General features: G+C 48.2%; 1 protein-coding gene across 1 annotated transcript in view; it reads right to left on the minus strand.

The window, feature by feature from the left end:
* Window positions 1-22,158, minus strand: part of Chst8 (carbohydrate sulfotransferase 8) — a 117,279-nt gene extending 95,121 nt beyond the window's left edge. Inside the window, exon 1 of the mRNA XM_046447953.2 lies at window positions 21,803-22,158. The gene's annotated coding sequence lies outside the window, so the exon portion shown is untranslated. The remainder of the gene's footprint in view (window positions 1-21,802) is intronic.
* Between the last annotated feature and the right edge of the window lie 2,401 nt (window positions 22,159-24,559).

A 24,559-nucleotide genomic window follows, 5' to 3' on the forward strand; every position in this document is an offset into this window, starting at 1 on the left:
GTCAATGTCTGCACAAGGACTCTGGTACATTCCATGATACAATAAAAACTAAGGCTTACATAAAGCTGACCATGTGCCAGGAGTTATTTTAAGTACTTCACATATATTAACTCATTTATTTCTCACAATCAATTAAGACTTTGGTAATAGCCCCAATATATAGGCAAGCAAATAGAGGAACAGAAAGTTGAAGTAATTTCCCTTAGCTTTTAAGCATTGGAGAAGTCAAAGCCAAGTGGATATCTCTGGAGCCCATGTTCTTAACCACCATGCTATACTGTCCTTTAAACAAGGGACTGGGATTTTCAAAGAACAGGTGAAAGTAACTTGAAGAGATGAAGACTGAAAAAAAAAATTGCCAGACCTAAGAAAGCCACTAACTCTAAGGCTAAATAAGTGCTTCAACTTACAAGAAGGAATTATATACCGAGATCTAGCTCAGTAAAGGTGAGGAATATCAAAACAAGAAAAAATCACAAAAACACCTTTAGAGAAAGACATTATTTACAAAGGACTGAATACCAGAAAATATGCAAAAGGTCTTCAAGGGGCTAAAAAAATAATGACTACCATCTAAGAATTCTATACCCAGCTCAACTATTAAGGGTTAAGAGCATTTAGAGGGCTGGGGTTGTGGCTCAGCCATAGGGTGCTTGCCTAGCACGAGCGAGGCCCTGGGTTCGATCCTCAGCACCACATAAAAATAAATAAATAAAATAAAGGTATTGTGTCCAAATACAACTAAAAAATAAATATTTTTAAAAAAGAGTATTTAGAGGCCCTTCCTGAAAGAACTACCAAAGATTATATGAGGTAGTTGTAAATAGAATGCTGAAAGAAAGGGTAAGTAAAAGAAATCTGTAAACAGTTGTAAATCAAAACAATCAATGGTGATATTAATTGTTTAAATCATGGCTTTTTAAAACAATAGGGTGCTAACACTAGACAACAAAGAATACGTGATGGGAATATGATCAGAATTAAAGTGCTCCTAAAAATGTAAAGACACAAAGCAGATCACATCAGTCAACATGAGAATTGGAGACAGATTAAAGTTGCCATGAAAGTCACTTCCCAAACATGAGGATGCAGAAATGTTGAAAGTGAAGAGACTCGAAGGCAAAGTTGTTTTTACAATACTAACATAAAGTAAAAAAAAAAAAAAATTTAATGCAAAAAAAAATGGTGGAGTAAAAGGGTTAATACCCAAAGAAAAAGGGAATAACTCCTCAGGAAGATACAGTAATCTTGAAATATTGTGTGCCTAATAACATCGCTTTACAAAAATACAGAGTCAAAGTTGAAAAATTACAAAGACAAATTCAAAACCACATTGGGAGATTTTTTTTTTTTAACACATCTCACTCTAAAGCTGATTAAAAAAAAAAAAAAAACAGCCAAAAAAATTAAAGAGCCTGTTGTGGTGACACAGCTGGTAATCCCAGCTAATTGAGAAGCTGAAGCAAGAGGCTCCCAAGTTCAAGGTCAGATTGGGCAATTTGGTGAGTCCATATCTCAAAAAAAAAATTTTTTTTAAAGGTAGGGGATATGGCTCAGTGATAGCATGCTTACCTAGCATGTGTGAGGCCTTGGGTTCAATCCCTAGTATTGCAAGTAAGTAAATAAACAAAAGTACAGAAGATGCAAACAATATAATTAACAAGACTAAGTTAAAGAATGTATACAGACACAGATATCATCTCACAAGTAATGCATTATTTCAAACATAATGGAACAAAAATGACCATAGCCTAACCAGGACCCAAAGCAACTCTCAACTAAAGTTAAACAATCAATATCACGCAAACCACAGTCTGATTTCAACACAATGAAATTGGAAATTGATTTTTACAAAAGCAGAAAAGAAAAAAAATGCCCTTGAAATGGATGAGTCTAAATAATTCATGAGTCAAAGAATCACAAGGAAATTATGAAACTTGTGGCTGTTGAACAAGCAGTATAATAAAATAATTATGTACACCAACAAATTAAGAATTAATTTAGAAACACATTAAAAATGGCCCAATATTAAAATATCTACTAATACAATTAATTGCATCAATAGATCTAAATAGAAAAACTATGTTTATCTCCACAGATTAAAATACATGGGGGGTCCTTGATAATTTATAAACATTAATATAAAATACATTTTTAAAATTTAAAAAATCTTATTCGTAAACAACATCATGATTAATGGCAAAATATAGAAAAAGAGAGGCCCACTACTACTCAAAATTGTCCTGAGAATACTTGCCAATACTAGAAATAAAAATTAAATAAAAAGTATAACTATATAAAAAAGCAGAATAAAGCAAATCACGACCATATTGTGTCAGAAGCAACAAAAGAAAATGATAGATAAATTGGACTATAACAAAATTTAAAACTTTTGTGCTATAAAAGATACCATCAAGAGGGGCTGGGGATATAGCTCAGTTGATAGAGAGCTTGCCTCGCATGCACAAGGCCCTGGGTTCAATCCCCAGCGCCACAAAAAAAACAAACAAACAAAAAAAAGATATTGTCAAGAAAATAATTAAGCTGGGAGTAGTGGTGCACACCTAGAATCCCAGCGACTCCAGAGGCTGAGACAGGAGGATCACAAGTTCAAAGCCAGCCTCAGCAACTTAGTGAAGCCCTAAGCAACTCAGTGAGACCCTGTCTCTAAATAAATTACAAAAAAGGTCTGGGGATGTGGCTCAGTGGTTAAGTGACCCTCGGTTCAATCCCTAATACCAGAATAATAATAATAACAACAACAACAACTCACAGAATTGTTTAAATATTTGAAAATCATATATCTAATAAGGAATTTGCATCTAGAACACATAAAGAATTCTTACAACTATTTAATTAAAAAATTCAACCACTCAATTAATTATAGGCAAAGAATCTAACCAGGATTCACCAAAGATATACAAGTAGCCAATAAGCATATGAAGATATGCCTGACATCATTAGGCATTAGAGAAGTGCAAATCAAAATTATAATGAGATACTACTTCACATCCACCAGGACAACTATAAGAAAATATGCTTCTACCTCAGAGCAAAGCCTGTCCAAGGAAGGGACATCATCTTTGTCCTTGGAAAAACCCACAGAGCACTCCTAGGCACATTCCCACCCTGCTAAGTTGTTTATCTACAAATAACAGGAGAGATCTGCTGCGCCAGGTGTCCCTGACTCAGTCAGGCTAGGTGGGGATCCACAGCAACCCCCTAGCAGCCACCAATCAGCATGAGACAGGGAAATACCTGGGATGCCAGATGACCCTCCCAGTAGTTTATGGTGGTTGATAACATGTTGGGAAACCATGTAGTTCAGCACGTACACCCCTCTTGGCTTAAACCAATCAGTTCAAATGAATACCCCTTTTGTACTGACCAATCACCCCTACCCAACTTGTTCCCGCCAGTGAATGTGCTAATCATATTTTAGAGTTGTTATTTGATTTTCCCGTGATGTGTGATGATTTGCTAAGAGATGCTATGATGTATGTGAAGTCCCTGCCCTCTCCAAAAAAATGTATAAAACTGCTGCAAACCCTGGGCTCGGGGCCTCTCAGCATCACCAGTTGCTGTGTGCACGTGGAGGACCGAGCTAGCTCGCAATAAATACCTCTTTGCTGTTTACATCGATCTTGGTCTCTGGTGGTCTTTTGGGGGTCCCGAATTCGAGCATAACATTACAACAAGGACGAACCTTGAAACCATTATGCTGAATGGTGGGTGGGGGGCAGGAAAACCCCCCACATATTGTAGGATTCAGTTAATAGGAACTGTACAGAACAGGCAAGTTTGTAGAGGCAGGTGGTAGGCTAGTGGTTGCTGAGGACTGGACAGGTAGGAGCAGGGAGAGACTGTGGATAGTGGGCTTTCTTTTGGGGGTGATGAAGATGTTCTGGTGTGGACTGGGGGGAGGGTTGTGCAACTCTGTGAATGTACTGAAAACCAGTGGGTAAATGGTATGACAGTGGTTCTATCTCAATAGAGCTGTTGACCCAGAGAGCTCCAGATCCCAAGCACCACTTTGGCACCTACGATTCTGCATTTCTACTTTTACCATAGATTAACTGTCTATGCTCCTGCCTGGAGCCAATCCCTCTACCTCCACCAGCTCCAGTGCTCTCCAACCCTCCCAAAGACTTGGCTTGGGCAATGCTCCCCCTCCTTCTTGTTTTCCACCTTCAATTTGATCAGTGTCATTAACATACGATGTGCTGGGATTTCTCCCATCCTAAAACAAACAAAGGAAACCTCTCAACCCCACCCCTTCTCTCCACCTCAAGTCAGGACAACCAAAAATTTCTCCAGAGACTACCAGATTCCTCCCTGAAGGGCACAATCACCCCAGGGTGGGAACCACTGGTGAGATCATCTGTATGCTCTCACATCCTTCACATTTCACTTTTATTTGAGTGTCACTTTCTCAGTGAGACCCACCCTGACCACCTGTATTAATTCTATTTTTTAAATATTTTTCAGTTGGAGTTGGACACATATCTTTGTTGTATTTTTATGTGGTGCTGAGGATTGAACCCAGGGTCTTGCACATGTTAGGCGAGCGCTCTACTGCTGAGCCACACAACCCGGCCCCAGTATTAATCTATTTTTTGGTGGCTGTACCAAAATACCTGAGACTGGGTATTTTATAAAGAAAAAAAGGTTTATTTAGCTCGGTTCGGGAAGCTAAAAGTCCAAGATTGAGCCACCTCATCTGTTTGGCCTCTGCTGAAGGCAAGAACGTTCAGTCTGTATCACAACACGGTGGATGGCATCGCGGTGGAAGTAAGTATGAGAAGGGAGGTGGACTCTAATGGTCAGAAGAGAAGCCAGAGAGACCGGGGTCCATGCTTGCTCTATTTACAACTCACTCTCTCAGGCACTTAACCAGGCCCATGGAGAAATACTTTCATCCAAGGACAGAGCCCCTGATGCTCTGACTACCTTCCTGCTGGCCCGCCCCTGGAACGTTCCATCAGCTCTCACATCATCTTGGGGACCAAGGGTCCAGAACATGAACCTTGGGGGGACACACTCAAACCACACCAAAACGTAACACCACCCCTCAGAGTTCTTTGGCCCGTCCTCCCCTCCCCTCCCCTCCCCTCCCCCATACTGCTCATCTCTACCCTCTTTGGCTTTTCCAAGCAACTCCCATGCTCTGAGACTCCATAGCTTCTTAAGACCACTTAGAATCCATTGTCTGTTCCTGTGCTAAAAGGCCAGTGCCACAGAGGCGGGGATTCCCCCGTGGCTTGGGTTCCTAATGTATTTTTCAATGCCTAAAACAGTACCTGGATCACAGCTGTTTCTCAATAAATATCTGTTGACTCATTGGATCAGATCAGAAGACTCAATACGTAATAAATACAGCCACCAGGCGTGGTGGTGCACGCCTATCATCCCAGCAACTCAGGAGGCCGAGGCAGAAGGATCACCAAGTTTGAGGCCAGCCTCCATGAATCAGGGAGACCCTGTCTCAAAAATAAAATGTAAAAAGGGCCAGGGATGTGGCTTAGTGGTAGAGTGCCCCTGAGTTCAAGTGCCAGTACCGGGGTGGGGGGTGGGGGAACACACATAATAAATGTAGCAGAGTTCCATTTATCTATAAATTTATCCTATATTTCTCTCCACATTGAAACAATCCCAACACAAATCTTCACTGGATATTGTTGGAAACTTGACTCCATACTTCCAAAGGGCCCCTGAAAGAAGAAAAACGTGATGCGACTCAAGAATCATAATGAGAGGAGACTCGCTCTCTAAGATATTAAAAACGTGTTCATAAGCGACAATAATTAAAATAGTGGATTCCGGCATGAGAATAGATGGACTAGAACAGAAGAGTCCAGAAGCAACCGGAGTTAAACACAAGCATGAAGCAAATGACAGAGCTGCCATTTATAAATCAGGAAGCAAAAAGCGAATGTTCAATAAATGGCGTGGGGACAAAGTGGCTGGCCATTTTATACCTGCAGTATACGCATGTTATTCCAGAAATATAGAGTTGGTAATGCATGGTAGGACGTGGCTGCAGGAGTCATAGGTGGCTGCCTCTGGAGCACGGTGGGGGCGGGGGAGGGCTGCTGAGTCCATTATAAGCATTTTATTATTTATGCCTTTTCAACTACACACATATATTACTTTGGTAAAAATAAAAGTCATGTTTAAAAAGCAATAATCGTGCTCCTCTTCGCCCTGTCAAATTGACACAGATTTTTAAAAAATGAAGATTCCCAGTGCTGGTTGTGATTATGAGAAAAAATAGGCATGCTCAACGCACCAGTGGGTCTTTCTAGAAGGTGATTTGTTGGGAAGTATTAAAAGTCTTAAAATCGTGCCTCCCCTTTGAGGCAACGTTTTTCCACTTCCAGGAATTTATCCTGAAGTGACACAAAGGTATACAGCAAGAACGTTCACTTCAACATTCTTTAAAATTGAAAAACAAAAATGAAAACCACCAAAATGTCCAACAGGGAACTGGTTATATAAATTATGATAAATTCATGCAAAGGAATACAGCGCAGGTGTCAAAAGCAGAATAGAAATAGATCCATTACCGGAGAAAGGTGTTCATGATATATAAAGTGATTAAACAGGTTATGTGCAGTAGGCATAAAGATTATTGCATTTTTATAAAATGAATGTGACTTATGAGTTTATAAATACAGAGTGATATAAGAGACCCTCTCTCTGTAACGATAGATTGAGAGCACAGCATCCAGGAGGATGTTCTGGATGGTGAGACTTTTATTTTCTTCTTTTTTGCTCTTGTGAAAGCATTTCTGCAGGGTGAAAGTGGAGGCAGGTAAAACCCTTCAGAAGTAGAGTAGGGGTCTCTGATAGGCTCCTCTGTTGCCCACTCATCCTCAGAGCCCCAGGCTGGGCTTGCCAGGATCCAAGGACACTCAGGGCCCAGCCAGCATCTCACATGCCCTAAGGCCCAGAGGCCAGGACTTCGACCCTCTTCCTGGCAGGTGGAGACATCCCAAGGCAGAGGCCCTACTGACCAGTGCCGAGCCAAGCAGCTCTGAAGCCTTGGCCTGTGGTCTTGGTGGTTAAGGTCCCTTTCCATAGCTCTGGCCGGGCACTGTGCACGAGGCCCTCACCTCCAGGTGGAGAATTACCTACCTTGACAAAGAAGCTCTGGGATCCCAGTGGGTCATTTCCAGAAGCCAAATACAATTCACAGCCATTATTTGGTCAAAGTAGGACTGTGGTTTTAAACTGTCCAGATTTTAGAGGGGAAGAGATACACATAAAAACCTGTCTGTTCATCTCACTCCAGTCAGAATGGTAGCTATCAAGAATACAACCATAAGTGTTGGCGAGCATGTGGGGGGAAAGGTACACTGATATACTGCTGGTGGGACTGCAAATTGGTGCAGCCACACTGGAAAGCAATATGGAGATTTCTTGGAAAATTGGGAATGGAACCACCGTTTGGCCCAGCTATCCCTCTCATCAATCTATACCCAAAAAACCTAAAAACAGCACACTACAGGGACACAGCCACATCAATGTTTATAGCAACACAATTCATAATAGCTAAACTGTGGAGCCAACTTAGATGCCCTTCAATAGATGAATGGATTAAAAAACTGTGACATATATACACAATGGAATATTATTCAGCAACAAAAGAGAATAAAATCATGGCATTTGCAGGTAAATGGACGGAGTCAGAGAAGATAATGCTAAGTGAAGTTAGCCAATCAAAAAAAACCAAATGCCGAATGTTTTCTCTGATATAAGGAGGCTGTTTCATAGTGGGGTAGGGAGGGGGAGCATGGGAGGAATAGACGAACTCTAGGTAGGGCAGAGGGGTGGGAGGGAAAAGGAGGGGCATAAAGTTAGAAATGATAGTGGAATGAGATGGACATCATTATCCAAAGTACATGTATGAAGACATGAATTGGTGTGAATATACTTTGAATACAACCAGAGTTAGGAAAAAAATGTGCTCTATATGTGGAATATGAATTGTAATGCATTCTGCTGTCATATATAAATTTAAAAACTTAAAAAAATCTATCTGTTCCTGAATATTTGACTATCTGGCCACCCTGGACTCCCATCCCTTCATCCAATGACAGCTGAACTGAGTCCCATTGTCTCCTTCCCAAGTAGCAGATGTACCCAGGTATCCCAGAGCCCATCACTCCCTTACCCTGAGGACCTCGGGGCAGCTGACATTTTTACCCTGGGCTGTCCCAGCCTCCTAGTTTCTGGGCTGCCTGATGCTCCCTCTCCTCCACTTTGCCAGGTCCCCCTTACCTCCCACCCTCAGTGTGGGAACCAGAGCTGACCCTCCACTGCCCCAGCCCCTGTCTCGATTTGCCCCCTTGGGACATGGAGGTTTCCTATTTAAAAAATTCTTCCAATTCTGCCCCTCACTCAGAGCTGGGGGTCTGGTCCACCTGAGGCTGACAACTTAGATCCGGGGGAATCTGGCTGTCCTGCCACTGCTCAAGCTCTGCCCAGGGGGACCTGGACTGAAGCCAAACACTGGTCAGTGCCTCACCCCCTAAGACCTAGGCTCCAGAAGAAAACCCAGAGTGGAAGGAAAAATCCTGATCCTTGGGGACTTGGATCCCAGACTAAGAGGACGCACCTGACAGGTTCAGGAAGAGGGAAATCCCTGTGCCCAGGAGCATGGGCTCCGTTCCCTGGACACCCTGGGATGGAGAATCCAGACAGCTGACTGGGGGAGGGGTGGGTCAAGGGAGGAGCCCATGCCAGTGCCTCACCACTGTCCCACGGACACTCTGCAGCTGGAAGGGACCTTCAGCCCAGTCCCAGACAGAGGCAAGGGGGCCGGGCCTTTGTACCCCCACATCAGTCAGTCACTGAATGCAGAGAAGGTGTGACCTTGGGCAAGGAACTAACTCCCTGAGGTCCAGGACAATTCTCCCTGGGGGACACCCCTGGGAGCATCAGCAGCAGATTTTCCCAGTGGCCTCAGCCTGAAGAGGGTCTCACAGAGCAGCACCCTGTCTGTGATCCAGGTTCAGCAGAGAAGCATCCTGAGAAATCGTAGCAGGCGGCAAGGAAGCCGCCTCAGAGCTGCCTGGCTGGAAGGACTGAGTCCCCTTCTTAGGCAAGGCCACATAGGGAGGGCTCAAGAAGAGTGCACTGGAAATTCAGTCACATCCCCAGCATTTATTTGAAACAGAACATTAATTCTGACTGTCATTAGAGTCCATTTCAATTTTGTAATAACATAAAAAGTTAAGAGTCTAATTTATTCATACAAATCTTGTTAGCATCCAATTTCCACATAATGTAACATATTCCTTAAAAAGCTGACAAAGCAGGAGAAATTAAACACACACACACACACACACACACACACACAAAAAAAAAACATTCAAGGGCTCTCACTGACAGAGCCAAAGGTGAGGAGGGGGAGACCAGGGCAGCTCCAGAAATGTCTAGAAGCTTGCAACAAAAAGAAGCAAGACTTGGGAGAGGCAGGCTGAGCCTGGCTCCCTTCACAGAGCCACCTGAAGGAGCCCTGGCTCCCATTACAGACCCCCCCCCCCAGGGGAATCCTTACCACCTCCTTGGCCCCAGGGCTGTCCCAGCAGCTGGTCCCCAGCCTGGGGTTCCACAGACAGCTCCCTAGCACTTCCCTCAGCAAATTCATCCTCGAGAGCCTGTAACTCCTCTTAATTACACGTCTGCGGTGTTTGCATTAGATAGCTGTCACCCTGTAATTTACCCGCACACGGGTTTTAATTGTACATTAATCTTTCCTACACGCCACTCCCCTGCTAGAATCTGTAAGAGCAGCAGTTTGGGCCATTTTGTTTATTTCTCAACCAAAAATAGCTGATGAGTGTAATTGTACATTGTCCCTCCCCCGCCACCCCCCCCTTCCCTTTTCCAAGATTACCTGCTGTATGCCAGGGCTGGAGAGAAGCTCCTGTCACCTGCAAGCCACCTTTAAACACAATATTTGACTGTTTGGTGGCTGACATCAATTTGAGAGGAAAGGTCAGCGGCAACAAACAATCTTCCCATCACCTGCCAAGTGCTTTCTGGGTCCCCCTCTTCGCATCCATTCTCTAAGCTCCTACCTGATGAGTCCCCGGGAGCCCTCACTCCAGGGGACAGAGGGCAATGTGGAAACCTAAGAAATCCACCAGCTTGCAGAGGTTCCAAGGTCACTCGGAGAACCACGAAGGAGAACTATAAATTACAAAGGGCTGGATGGCTGCCAGGGCCCCAGGAAGCTACATTTAGCATATCATTCTCCCAGCAGCGGAATGAAGCCTTAACTCCCTTTCTGAGGAATTTGAATGGAATTTGTTACAAGAACATTGTGATTGAAATATCACCAATTGGCTTTTCATGACAACTCAGCAATAGATTGCAATTGCGATGGGGAGCCAGGGTAGGTGTATGGGGGGGGGGTGGCTGTTGTGTTCCGCTGGCCAAGGTGGCGGTGAGGGAGCCCCATACAATATTTATGAAATCCAGATGAAGCCCTATGCTGGCAATGAGCTGATATCATAACACAGATTTCAAAAAAAAAAAAAAAAAACGCCTTGACATTTGCCCAAGATCAAATTTCCCCTTGTGAAAACCCAGAGGCTTTGTGCTGACGGCGGTCGGTGCGCTCTCCACCCGCTCCCCCTGTTCCACGCACACACCTGCAACCTTCTTCGTTTCAGCCCAGGTAATTAACACTGGGATGGGAGGCTGCCGGGGACGGGCTCGGTGGAGAGAGCAGGACAATGGGTGCAAGGCCACTGCGTCTTCTTTGTGGAAGACATTAGCAGTGGTTTTTCAATGATGAAAGACAGGAGTTTTGATAATTTTTACTGCTAAACACTTTCTGATGTGCCAAGCAAAGCTGAGGTGATCTCCTTACACTGATGAGGCTCTGACAGCATATTCAGGCAAAGAGAGATGTCGAGGCTGAGATCTGTCACACAGTAGCCTGGGAAACAAAAAGGAAAGCAAGAAATATATATCCCTGGGGCCAAAAATCTGCCCCTCCTCACCTTTGGCTCCATGGCAGTGAGAGCCCTTGAATGTCTTTTTTATGTGATTCCTTCTAGGATACCCTTAGAGATGGAGGAGCGGTTAGGAAGGGGACATTTCAGTCATCCCAGAGGAGGGACCATGCTGCAGGTCCTGAGCCTTTCCAGAGCCTGGGTTCCTTTAGGTCACCTTACACCACCCCACCCGGGGCTCCTTCCATGGCTAACTCTGTGGCTTTTGGAGACAAAGACTCCCAGTACATGTATCAGGACCCCAAGAGGTGACACATGAACTACTGCACGGGATTCAGGGCTGAAGTCCCCAGATTGTTTACGAGTCCAAGGCAAGGACGATTTAGGTGGTTTTTGATAAACACTTCATATTCCACATCCTAAGAGAAGCAGAATACTTGTCAAGCATGCATCTTTATGAGCTGTCCGCCTATAAAACTTGCACGAAAGGTCCGTGTTTAATGTTGGTTTGGCAGTAAATTGGCGCGATGCACGGGTCGGCTGCATCAAATTAGCATCGACCCGTAAAACGTTACTGAATGATTCCTCAAATCTGCCAAGTCTTCAAATCAATTTTGCAAAAAGCGTCAAGATTTTTTTTTAACTTTGATAAACCTTTCATATTAGTTATCACAGAAGAGCATAAAAACCTCTCTAATCTGTCTTCCCACCAAAAAAAAAAAAGGTGTTGTTTTTCCCCAACTGCTTTTAGCTCTTCCATCTTTGCACACCCGCCCACACATCACATAAACAATGTGTGTGTCATGGATTCATTTGTTGTCCTATTTTAAAGTGACGGGTATTTGGTTCACACTGCCCGTGCCCTGTGGACCCAAAGCTTGGAAAGAATTTCCATCAGTGCCAGGATGGAGTTCTGGCCCCTCCTGGATTTGGAGATGTGCTGTCCCATGCTGGCCTCTCCTAGGAAGCTTCTGCAGAGCTGTCCAGGGAACTGGATCCTTGTGCCATGGCCTGGGGTGTCAGGTTATCAAGACCACCACCTCCTGGGAGCTCAGCATCCTTCCTTCCCTGTGGACTCCCTGGACTGCTGACCCTCCAGGGCAGGGCTCATACTGAACAGCCCATGAGGTGTGGCCTTCAGGAGGGTCAGCTCAGGCTTCCCTCCTCCATATGCCCTAGCCAAAATCCCTTGCCCTCTGTCCCCAGTTTCAGAGATCTCAGCCAACCCCCTCTTCCCACGGTTGCATCAGAGTTCTGTGTGAATCTGCCTCCTGGCCCAGGTCTCAAAACCACATAAAGGACAGAATTGTCCATCTGAACCCAAGGACTCGAACCCAGAGCTCTCATCCCCCAACCCTGCTGCTTTCCAAGTAATTCTGTTCGACTGGAGGAGAAAAAGGGACCCATCACAATCAAATAAAAGAAGGGTTTTATTATGGACAAGAGTGGGTGGGGACAGTGTCAAACATGGCCTTTTGCCTCCACTGGACTGGACAATATGTCAGCTATGAAAAGGTGGCACTGAAAAAGCTGAGGAGGTGTGTGGCACAGGATGGGGTGCTGCATTCAGGGGGAGCTTCCAGGCTTCTGCAGAGGGACCCAACCACAGGCACACCCAGTGAGAAGTCACCTAAGAGATGCTCTTCAATATTCAGTTCCTGGAGCACGGGTGGGGGGGTGAGCATGGTCGCTGGGGGTGTGGCTGCTGCTCAGTGGGCAGGTCTGGGGAGGGGAAGCTTGTTGAGAGCAACAGGCTCCAGCTCAGGAGACCCTTTAGGGACGGAGAACTGACTCGCAGAGCCCTCTCCAAGGTAACCCAGTTTACTAACAATCCCCATCAAGCAAGGCTGGAGTGGAAGAGGCCGAGGAGGCCAGCGGGCAGACCTCCATCCTTGTGGGCCTCCATCCAGTGGGTTTTCATGGGGCCCCACTCTCTGCCAGGACTATGTTCACTCAGCAGTGAACACAACCCACAGGGTGGCATCAAGGCTCAGGGCATCTGATAGAGAAAGAGACAAGTCCCAGAGAGACTAAGGGATCAAAGCTCTCTAGTGATTCTGGGGCTGGGTGAGACCAGCTCTGACCAGTGCCCCAGGTGATTCTGGGGCAGGTGACTGGTTTCCCAGTCTTGTGCAAAGAAACCTCTGTCCACTTCATTCCCTGCCTCCCAGCATGGTAAATTCAAATTCACCCAGCAAAAGGAATCACAAGCACCCCTAGACATTTGAGGACCCCACAATTTGAGGATGGATGGAAGTGAATTTTCAGATTTGTCGAATAAGGTTTTCATGTTCAAAATATCCTTGGCAAAAAAATAAACTGCATTAATCATCTGAGAAATTATGTTAAAACCATAGTGTGATATTCATAGAATGGCTAAAATGAAAAAGACCAACACCACAAAGTGTTGGAAAGGACTGGAGCAACTGGAACTCTCAGGCATAACTGGAGAAGAAAAGGCTAAATACCTACAACCGTTTTAGAAAACTGTTTGATGGTTCCCACAAAAAGACGCACACCTTGAGACCCAGCAATTCTCTTTTAAGTCCATGCTTATCAGAAATGTGTATAGGTACCCGAGAAACACGTGCAAGAATGTCTGCAGCAACACTGTTCTAAGAGCCAAAAACTCTAAAACACCCAAATGTCAATCAACAGGAGAATCGGAAAATAAATTAGGGTATATCCAAACAATGGAATTGTATTAGTCAGCTTACTGTTGCTACAACAAAGTATCTAAGGCAATTCACTTATAAAGAGAAAATGATTTATTTAGCTCAAGATTCTAGAGGTTTCAATCCAAGTTGGGATGGCCCCATTGCTTTGGGCCTCTGCTGAGGGCTCCCGATGGCATGTATTAAAACAAACCACTCACATCACAATCCAGAAAGAAGAGAGAGGACCAGCAGGTTCCTATAATCCCTTTTGGAGCATTCCCCCCAGTGACCTAAAGACCTTCCACCTCTTAAAGCTTGACAGCACCTCCCTGTAGCACCATCCTGGGGACCAAGCCTTTAACACACGCAACTTTGGGAGACACTCATCCAAACGAAAGCAGGAATCCTATAGGGTAATAAGAACTAACAAACTTCAGTGAAGCACAACGGAGAGGAGTCTCACAACGTGATGCTGATGCTGAGCGTACATACCATATAACTCCATTCTTATCATGTTTAAAATCAAGGAACACTAATCCTTTACCTTTAGAAGCAAGGGGTGGAGAGGAAGTGACTAGAACAGGTCACAAGAGGGTTCTGGGGTGCCAGTCACGTCCTGATTCCTGTTCCGCTGCTGGGATCTAGGCGTGTTAGGTCAACAGATATTAATTGCACTGTACACATGTGACCTGCAGTCTTTTCTGTATGCACACGATACTCGGAATAAAAAGCTTAAAAATGAACTGCAGTGAATGCCTCTCTACAGGGAAAGGTATCATCAGGAAACTACTTAGAAAAGGAAGGACTTGAGGGGACACTAGCCAATGTGGCCACATGCCCCATAAGCCTTTGTGACATTACCAGTTTAGACCCTGGACTGATATGCTTCCTGGTACCCAAGATGAAAACGGACTGAGCCTTGGCGGAGAGACCCAAGACAGGGGATAATGGTAATAATAATAATAGCAGCTGTCATTTACTGTGGGATGACAGCTGGGTACACTGGCTCCGGGAAGTGGGTTCCACTGTTATTTCCATTTTAGACGTGAAGAAACTGAGTCCCTAGGCCACACGAGGACCGAGTGGTAAAGCTGGGACTTGAACCCACGCAGTCTGACTCCAGGTGCTGGCTTCAGTCACAAACCAGAGGTGGCTGCCTGGGGCAGAGCACGGTGTAGGTGGTTGCCATGGCTATCCATTGACATTTTAATTCATGGAAAAGGGAATTGAGAAGACTTAAATAATAGGCATAGACTGTGCTTTCACGGGGATGAATGGTCATGAAATTAAATTTGCAGATGAAGCCAAACCTCATGAGACCCAAAAATCTAAGCAGCAAACAGCAAAATGGGCCAACCAGAGAAATGTAATTTACCATGCACCAAGCAGTCATCCACGCTCAGTGACTTTCCTGAGAAAAGGGCGTGTGAGGGGCCGCTGCAGGGGATGGGGGGGTGGGGATGACCACTGACAGCAGACAGCTTCTGCACCAACAGAGGCAACAGGGAGGGGACATCCAGGTGAGATCACAGCGAAGACTTGAGAACTGTCAAGGGGAAGTAGGTCTCAAATTAGAACCAGATGTGCTCAGGGGAAAAGGACAAGGAAGGGTATTCCTGGAAAAGAGACCCACGCACAAAGGGCAAAAGTGACCAAGGGAACACAGAACAATGGCCTCAGTGAGCCACACTGGTTGCACAACGACCCCCACCCCCGGCTCAACTAGTATAGACAGACTACCTGCATCACATGCTGAGCTCAACCAGTATAGACAAATGACTTCTTTGAGCACTGGCTCAACCAGTTTGGATAGAATGGCTCTAATAATGCACTGGTTTAACCAGTGTAGACAGACTGTAAGAATCGTAAATGGGCCTGTATCATGAAATAGGGGCTCAGCCAGTGTAGACAGAAAGAGTGCTTGCTCTGTGCATTGGCTCAGCCAGTGTAGACAGACTACATTGCACATTAGGCTCAATCACCCAGACTCTGGGAGAGGAGACCTGCTGGAGCAGGCCAAGGTCTGAGGGGAAGCTGGTACCTGAGAGGGGCTTAGTCACAAGAAAAGTGACTAAAACTAGAAAGAGTTTAAGAGCTCTGAATCTCGTGCAAAGATCCTTCAGAGGGGGGGCAGACAGAAATTAAATGGAAGTTTCTAGAGCTCACGCCCTGGACTGAACCAGTGTGGACAGATAGCCTGAATCACACGAGTTTAGTTAGCAGAGACTGCACACATCAGGCACTGGCTCAGTGTAGACAGACTGCGTAGTTGAGCTCTCCCCACCTTCCAACAAGCAAAAGCTGAGGACTTTCTCTGGGTGGCACTCCTCATGGCCAGTACCGCTGGACAGAGTGGCATTTGCATTAGCATCGTAGTGGGCTGGTGTCCACACAGCTTCCTCAGGGCCAGGAACAGTGTTCTGTACATGGAGGACCATAGTCAGCATTTTCTGGGTACCTGGATGCTCCCTCAGGCACTGTCCCCCCAGCCCCCAGCCCGAGGCACAGGAAGCCAGCCACCACACCCCACCCAAGGCTGAGAGGGGTCTTGGTGCTCACAAGCCTGGGTGGATGAGTCTTGTCCAGAGAGATGAGTCAGCCCCCCAAAAGAGGCAGCCTCAAAGCTGGAGATGACTTATCTGCCAAGCGTGAGTCAGTCTGTGCCCAGTCTAGGGACTGATGGCACTGGGGCTCTCCTGAGTTACCTCCCTACTGTTAAGCATCTGGGCATGACTCGTGGCCCAAGAGCAGCAGTCAGAACAGATGAGAGGGCAGGCCCCCCCAGGCAAAGAGCCCAAGGACTGAAAGAATCAGCCTCAAAGAGGCCAAGGGAACCATCCCCTGAATCTGTACCTCCCAAGGTCCTCTTATCACTCCCATCCCCAAGACTGGCCCAGCCAGGGAGCAGCTGGCTTAGGCCCAGGCAGAGTGAGGACAAGGTGACAGCGACCTGGGTTGATGCCTGCAGCTCGGCAGCCACCCAGCTCAGGGCCCACTGCCAGCAGCGTGGGTACCACGGGAAGCTGGGTGACTCACAGGCCTGCTCCCTGTACCCCAGCACTCCAGAGCCTGGGGGAACCAGCTGAAGGCTGTGGGGAACCCGGGGCCTGAGCAAAGCTGCAGCCAGCTACAGGAAACTCACCAGCTCAGAGGGCGTTGGGAAGCCTTGGGCAGGAGCCCTCAAGAGGAGAGAAGCAGGCACAGACCAACTCCTAGGAGGAGCTGTCTAGGAGGAGGGAAGGGTGCAAGAGAGTTCTTTCTGGGGCAAGCATCAGACAGACATCAGTACAGATCAAGTGGGTGGCAGGTGAATTACCTACTAGGGGACCAGAAAGCTAAGTGGATGAAGCATAGGCCAGGGCCACCTGTGGCCAGCAGGCCTGAGGGCAGGCAACTCCAGAGGAAGGTGGGCATCAGGGCCAGAGCCAAAGTAGAGCAGGCAGAGGGTAGCAGCCTCGCTCCACTCCCCAGGGGGAGGTGAGTGCTGAGTAAGTTGGTCCAGCAGGGAGGTAAGAACAAAAGGAAGGAAAGGCCCACACCCTGGTCTCCAGCAGCTGTCTCCACTACAGAGCCCAGGCACGGGCTGTCACTTACTGAGCGCCCAAGACATGCATGCTAGTGCTGAAATAGTGAGTACAGAGAGGAGGTGGCAAAGGCTTTGAGGATAGCCAGAAGGAGGTGAACTGAGGCAGGGTGGGGGCAGAGGCAGGGCGGCACAACCAGCCACCTGATCGCCCAGTCCTGGGAGGACAGAACCCACCGGGACAGGAGAGGAGCTTTGCACCCCAGTGGAGCGCTGCTTCAAGAAACCAGCCATTCCCACTAGTGTCCCACAGGTCACACCCCAATCACCTACCAGCTCTCTCAGCACCTCACCCAGCTCCAGTGCCTGTGGGATTTGTGCCTCCACTCTTCTTTGGGGTCATAGTCATCCTTCCCCACAATCTCTGCAGCTGCCTCCTCACTGGTCTCCCCTACTCTGCAGCAATTTGTAGAATAAAATCCCCAATCCCAATGCACCCGGCCTCGAAGGCCCCACATGGCCAGGTTTGCAAATGCCTCTTTTCCCCCTTCCTTTATCTTGCCTGCCACAAGGGCCTTCCTACTGTTCCTGCATGGAGCTCCATGCTTTCCCAGACATTCCCTTGACAGGGACCTCTCTGCAGACTCTTGTCAGTGCCCAGAGCTCTCTTTCCCGACTCCATCCTTCCCGCCTCCTACCAACAACTTCATCAGATCTCAGCTGAAAAGCCAGCACCACCTCCTCAGTCCTCCCAACCCCTCAGTCTAGTTCTTAGGTCTTACAATAACCTGGACATTCCCTTTTATCTTTGTCAAGCTTAGAATCACACATGCATCGATTATTGTTTTTATTAATGTCTTTGGCAGAGAAAGAACTAGTGAGTGATAAATGAATGATGGGGGAATCTCTGTTCCACTATCTACAAACCCCACAAGGGCAGGAACCACCCTTATTTTGCTCACCTTTATTTTTATATCTGCTGGGTCTCCAGGGCCTGGCACAGTGATGGGCGCCTAATTCATGCTCAATAAATATTAATTGATGGCAGAATAGAGAATGACAACAGGACTGGCCCTGGGAGTGTGGCATAGAGAGTCATTTGGCTCCAGGTTTCAGTGTTGACAATTCCAATTTAGTTCAAATAAATGTCACTTCCAGGGCCAGTTCTGACCATGGTTTGCAGGAAAAGGGTGCCTTAAGCTCAGTCACCAGCCCCAGAGAGCACTAATTTCCCAGAAATGCATGACATTCTAAGTGGGGAGAGACCCAGGACAGCCAGCCTGCATGTAGACAGACATTCTATGACTTCCCCAAAGATGGTTTTGGAGGTAGGACCAGTGCTATTTCTTAGAATCAGCCCACCCGGACACAGCCTTCCCCAGTCTCTTGGTAGCCCCAGCTGCGCTTTCAAATTTCTAACCACTCAGGAACAAGTCTAGCAGACATAGCTAGAGTGCCAGACCACAAATGACAGGTAGTTTTGTACAGGGTAAAAGTCACAACTTTTTTTTCCATGACCAATTTGTAAGTTTCATCTTCTGCCACAGTGATTTACCGACCAGAGGGTCACACATTCTTCAGCTGATAAGAAATGAGCCGATGACGACCGCTTCCTCTGCCACCTGAGCTAATGTAGCTGTCCCCAGGTTGTCTGAGCCCCTGGGTATCCTTGCCTTTGGGCAACCTTTTCCTAGGAGGGAGGGGACACAGCTGCTATGGAGTCAGATAAATCCTGTCAGTGACTCCAAAGCACCAGGAAGCCTACTGTCACCACACTGTCACCAATGCAGCCTGCCCATGCAGCAAACTTCCTGAGGCTCCGGGATGCCCTTTATACATCCAGAAATCATCCTTGATCTTTTGTTATTTGTTTTATGTGGGGCTCTTCCTCAGCAGGGCCACATTGACCTCTTCAGGCCAACAATATATAAATCCCCTTTTATAACTCATTATCTTCTGATTAGCTGAAAGTATGGTCACTTGTTTGTCACAGCGTATTCTGACTCTAATTGCCACGATCGCTTCATTAAGGAGCTTCCATAATCCTCTGTCCATTTTCCTGCCTCTAGTTTCCTCCTCTGCCCCGCAATTCTCCTATGTAGCTGTCATACATGGTAAATCAGAGAGGTGAGATTTTTCGAAGCTGGAAGCAGCAGGCAGTGTTAAGGCAGAGGTCTCACACTCTAAGGCAGGCAGCGGAAGGAGCCCTGGGAAGTCAGCTGGAACCACATCTTCCCCACCCGCCCCCACCAGCAAGCCAGTTCCATTCACCAGATGCACTAGCAAAACAATAAAAGCTCCAAGCACCCACCCTCTTTGATCAATCAAACCACAAAAAGCCTATCAGGCAGCCACTGGCACAAACTCAGAGTAAAGAGAACAGGGAAGCCGACTGTGCGAGGTTCCCAATCAGGAAAATCTGACTCTTCTTATAAGTGAAAGGAAGGCAAATTCTGAGATGAGCCTGCCAGACACACTTGCCCAACAACCATACGGCAAAAAAGTAGTTACTGAACTTTCCCAGACTTAGCTTACATAAACAGATATTTGAATAAATGTTTTAAAAATGAAATTCCCTTGATACTCTGTAATCAGTAAATGTTCATTACGGAAACACAGCAAATATGCATGAAATTTCCCAAGTGATATTCCAACTACAAGATGAAAAAAAAAAAGCATCTCAAAAAGCAGACTGAGTTACAAAGCATCCTCTTCTTGTCACAGACCAGCAATTCCTTGCCAAGCACAGGAGGTCAAACAAACCAGCTCTCCTCTCCCTACTGGAGCCAGGGAAAAGCAGATCTTATTTTGCACTCTCAGGCAATTTATAAATGAAGGCCCCCCTCCCTGCTGATTGATGTCTCTCTATAAATAATTAATCCTTGACCTTGCTTTAAGAAAGCCTTGACTTTTTAATTTGGGGTCTTTTAAAAAATCAATACCCCAGGAACATAATTCACTCTTGCAGAGTTTGACTCCTGGTAAATAAATAAATAAGTTTTACCATCTGCCTGTCCCAGGCGACTGTATCAGGCAATGAGATGGAATCAGACTTTGAGGTTTTCTGCGTTCAAATGATAATTATTGGTCATCCCAATGGCAGCTCAGTCTCTTCAGGGTCTGAGTGCTATTCCTCCTGTGTCACTTCACAAGAGGCAAATCTGTTAAAGGCACCTGGGAATGCTTCTGCTCCCACAAGGGGTCCCCAGGTCCTATCTGGCCATAGATGGTGGGATGCCTTGATTTTAAAAGGATCCCCTATGGGGACTAGTGTCACTCTTTCCTGTGGCCTGTCTTGCCTTTGGGACAAGAATAGGGTCAGGACAGATCATAAAGGGGGCTCTAACACTCGATCCAGGGCAAGACCTAATTAGGAAAAGCCTGGGTAAGGGTCAAGGTGAACTAGGAAGTGAACCTAAAAAAATTGGCCATATATAGTGTAGCCTATGAGCAACCGGGGGATGGGGAAGAAGTTAATATAATCTGCCTCTTACCCCGTTACCCCTCCCATCCACTCTAGAGCTGCTGTGTCCTTGCACGCAACGGCCTCTCCCACGTGCTCTGCCAGGCAGATCCAGAGTTCTGGCAGCTCGTTTCCCTTAGCAGAGCCAATCACCGCTCAAGGTCCAGCTGGGAGGCAATTCGGAGATACAGGAATCCACTCTGACACCTGAGAGGGATGCGGGATTGACCCCTACTTCTGGATTGGTACCGACAGCCTGGCAACTAGTGGCGCCGCGCAGGGGCTGCGCCAGTTCCGGGTCGGGGTCTCCGGGCCCATACAGGTGTACTACGAAAGTTAAGGTGGCGAGAGTCCTGCGCCGTTAAAGGGACATGGGTCACTTCATGCCCAAAAGCCAACACTGAACTGCCAAAACCCGCGAACCGCACCTTCGCCCAGCCGGGCCGGCCTCGGGCGAGGCCAGAGCTTATGTGCAGAGAAGCAGCCTGCTTCGTAGCTGGAGTTGCAGTAGCCGCCAGGGCTCCGCTGGGTCCCGCAGCAAAACGGATTGTTTCACCGCCTACCTAAGCTGCCCGAGGCTCCGACTCCCGCACTCTGGGACACTGACGCGCACACAGTCTCCGGGAACACAAAACAGGCCGATGCCCTGGAGAGTCGGGGGGTTGGGAGGCGCGCGACGGCGCGCTAGGGTACCTTTCGCCACTTGGTAGGAAGGCAAGGCCTCCACCAACTTTCCCCCTTTGCCCCTGGCCACCATCACGCGCCCCTGAGTCCCAGCGCACGGGAAAGCCCCGGGGCCTTGGGCGCTCCAACCCGGCCCTCTGAGCTCGCAGCTAGGGGCCCGATGCTGCCACTGTGCGCCACCCAGGGCTGGGAGGAGGAGCGGAGGGTCCGCAGAGACCGCGCAAGCCGGAGAGAAGGCAGATCGCAGACGCGCGGCGGCGAGTGAAATTCAAGGAGCGAAAGTCTAATTAAAGTTCCCGCTACTGGGGCTAGTCCCCAAAGTGCGGTCAGACCCGAGCCCCGCACAGCCCATTAGCACCTACGACTTTGGATTCCTATCCACGTGGGGTCACCAGGTTGGCGCGCAGTGCAGTCCCCGGACGGCACAGGAACCCTCGCTGCATCCCTTCGGGCCAGCAGCCAGTATAGGGCGGGAATCGGGTGGGGTGAGGGTGCAGCCACTCACCTGGCGCGGCCGGAGCTCTCGAGGCCGCGCGTTCCTCTAGTACGGGCGCGGTCCTAGGCGGCGGACAAATCCTCCGCTCGGGGCGCCCAGGCGGCTGGGGGAACCTCCGCCCCAGCTCGGGCCCGATGCCTTCTCTCGCTCTGTGCGGAACCTGGTGCGGTCGGCGGGCGAGCGTTGTGGGGACTGCGATCCGAGCGCGTGGGAGGGAGAGGGCACGGTAGGGCGCGTTCCTCCTCGGCCCCTAGCCCGGGTCCGTCCCCCGCCTCCGCCGCCACCGCCTTGTCTTCCCTCCTTCCCGCAGAGCCACCGGATCCTGCTCACGCGCCGGGAAGGCTCCCAGCGAAGTGCGAGCGAAGCCTCCGGCGAGGCTGGAAATAGCGCCGCGCCCGCCCGGCGCCCCGCCCCCGGCCCGGGCCCCGCCCCGCGGTGGTGGAGGCGACGGCGGTGGCCGGGCCGGGAAGGGATCTCTCCCGCGATCGCCCGGCCCTCCTGGGAGCTCACGGGCGCAGCGCCCACGCGCGCTCTGCGGTTCCCGCGGCCCCGCTGGCCGCGCGCTCCTAAGGAGCCGCTGCTGGGTGCGGTCCGGCGGCCGCGGGGGTGGGGCGGCCATGGCCAGGGCTGTGCGGGTCTCCCGAATCTCTGAGAGCTTGCACTCTGGTCTGGCTCTTGGCTCCACTCCAGCCAGAGCGCTTCTCCGCTGCGTTAGTGCTGCCACTGAGCACTCGGTGCTGACCTGGGAAAAGGACAAGGCTCCACTAGGCGGGCCTTGACACAGCTGGGCAGAGTCGTGTACTCTGGACCCAGAGGCGCAGGGCCTGTCAAAGCCATCGGATGGATAATGAGGAAGATTTGAAGAAGTTCCTAGGCTACAGTCTTATGGAATTTGGTCAAGGTCTCTGGATTCCCAAATCCTTGGGGTTCTAGATTCTGCTAAAGGTGCCCAGTAACCCAAGTTCTCCCTTGCAGGCTTCATCTTTGAAAGTCCCTGTCCAGTCACCGCCTCAGGGCTGGACCAACTAACATCTCCTCATACACACCCAGAATAACAGAGTGGGGATGAAACTCAGCCACGGTCACACAGCACCAGACCAGAGCAGGAACACCAGGGCCGGACTGTGGATTCCAGTCCCTGTTCTGCCTGAGAAAAGACAGCCCTTACCTGCAGGGGGCAAGCCGGTGCTGGGAAGGAACAGAAAGCTGTTTTCTCAGGGGAACTATAGGAAACTGCTGGAAGCCAGTCACCTCTCGGTCTTGAAGGGACATGCATTATTTTCCTAAACATACAGAAAAGCCTTTAGTAAAACAGAGTGAAGGATTCTCTCTCTGTATCTACCAGTTGTTTGGCCTGACTCCAGGAGGCTGACCCAGAAGACACATGGAGTTGAAGAGTGGGATGGATCTGTGGCTCTTGAGTGACCAGAGAGGAGTGGGGGTAGCCCTGGCAGGGAGCAGAGCCAATCCTGAGGACAGTCAGGGAGTCCCTGGAACGAGGGTTCTTGGACTGCCTGGATGACCTTGAGGCTTTCTTAATGCCCCAGGTAGCATTAAGGAAGCATATCCAAAGATGGTCCCCAACAGGTGTGAAGATGAACTAAAGCATACCAATGCTTTCACGATCTTCCTTTCTTTCCTGCAACAACAAAGCAGATATTTCATTCCCATTTTGCAGAAAAGGAAAATGAGGTGCAAGGGTGCCAGCAAATTGTTAGAGTCCACAGCATCTGGAGAATGGCAGTGCCAGGATGGGGACCAGGTATGCTGATTTCAAAGTGGACTAGGATCAAGGCTGGGGTTTCCTCTCTAGGACTCTGAGATCAGACTGTCCCAGACTCAGGGTTGTGCTGTGGCCCAGCTCTGCCAGCTGCATTTGTTATTTTATGTGTGCAGTGGTGTATAAGAATGTGACTGAATTCACCCTACTCTACCTCAGGTGCAGGTTGAATGAACTGAATACAAGGGACAGGGACTCAAGTGTCAGGAAGAATAGGGCAGTAGATTTCTTATCTGTCCCACCTTCAAAAGCTGTCAGAGCAAATAAGGAAGAGAGAAGAAAGGAACAAAGGAGAGCATGGCTTGAACAGAAGGCTACTTGCCTCCAGATTAGACCAGAATGCACTGCCCTGTCCCTGTCTCTGTAGTCCCCTGGTTCCTCCATTTCTTGCCTCTCACTACCCAAGATCCTGGTCTATCTGCCAAAGAGCTCTCTGTCTGCAGCTGGGTCTGAGCAGATCACAGGACTTTGGCCACAGAGGCCTGATGATCAGGTGAACTTCTTCAGTCCCACCCATACTCCAGAGGGCAGGTGAGGGCTCTCATGCAAGTGCATGAACATAGTGCATGCACACACACACACACACACACACACTGGGCAGTTGGGAGAGAGTGGGAGTTTCCATTCTCAGAGCCCAGCATCAAAATTAGGAGGAGGCTGTGGACAATAATAAATACCTCCAGGGAACAAGTCCACACAGGCTTTATTTCCATAGGATGAGTCTGCACAGGCTTCATTCTGACCAGTGAGTGGGGCGAGTAAGGCACCTCAGCTGCTCTGCGCATCTGTGTATAGCCATCCTTCGGGAAGGGTGGTTTTTCCATTAGCTTTTCCAACTGTAGTTATTAGCACTTATTTGCATCTAATATCCAGGCAGATACCACTAGGAATCAACAATGCTGCATTCCTTTGACATTCTCCACACTTTGGATTTTTCACCTAGACTTCCTTCTTGTTTTGTGAGGCTTTCAGAGGAAATCCCTAAA

This window comes from Marmota monax, unplaced genomic scaffold, assembly GCF_021218885.2.
Source record: "Marmota monax isolate L192 unplaced genomic scaffold, Marmota_monax_Labrador192_F-V1.1 WCK01_AAM20220418_F8-fsc00101, whole genome shotgun sequence".
NCBI lineage: Eukaryota > Metazoa > Chordata > Mammalia > Rodentia > Sciuridae > Marmota > Marmota monax.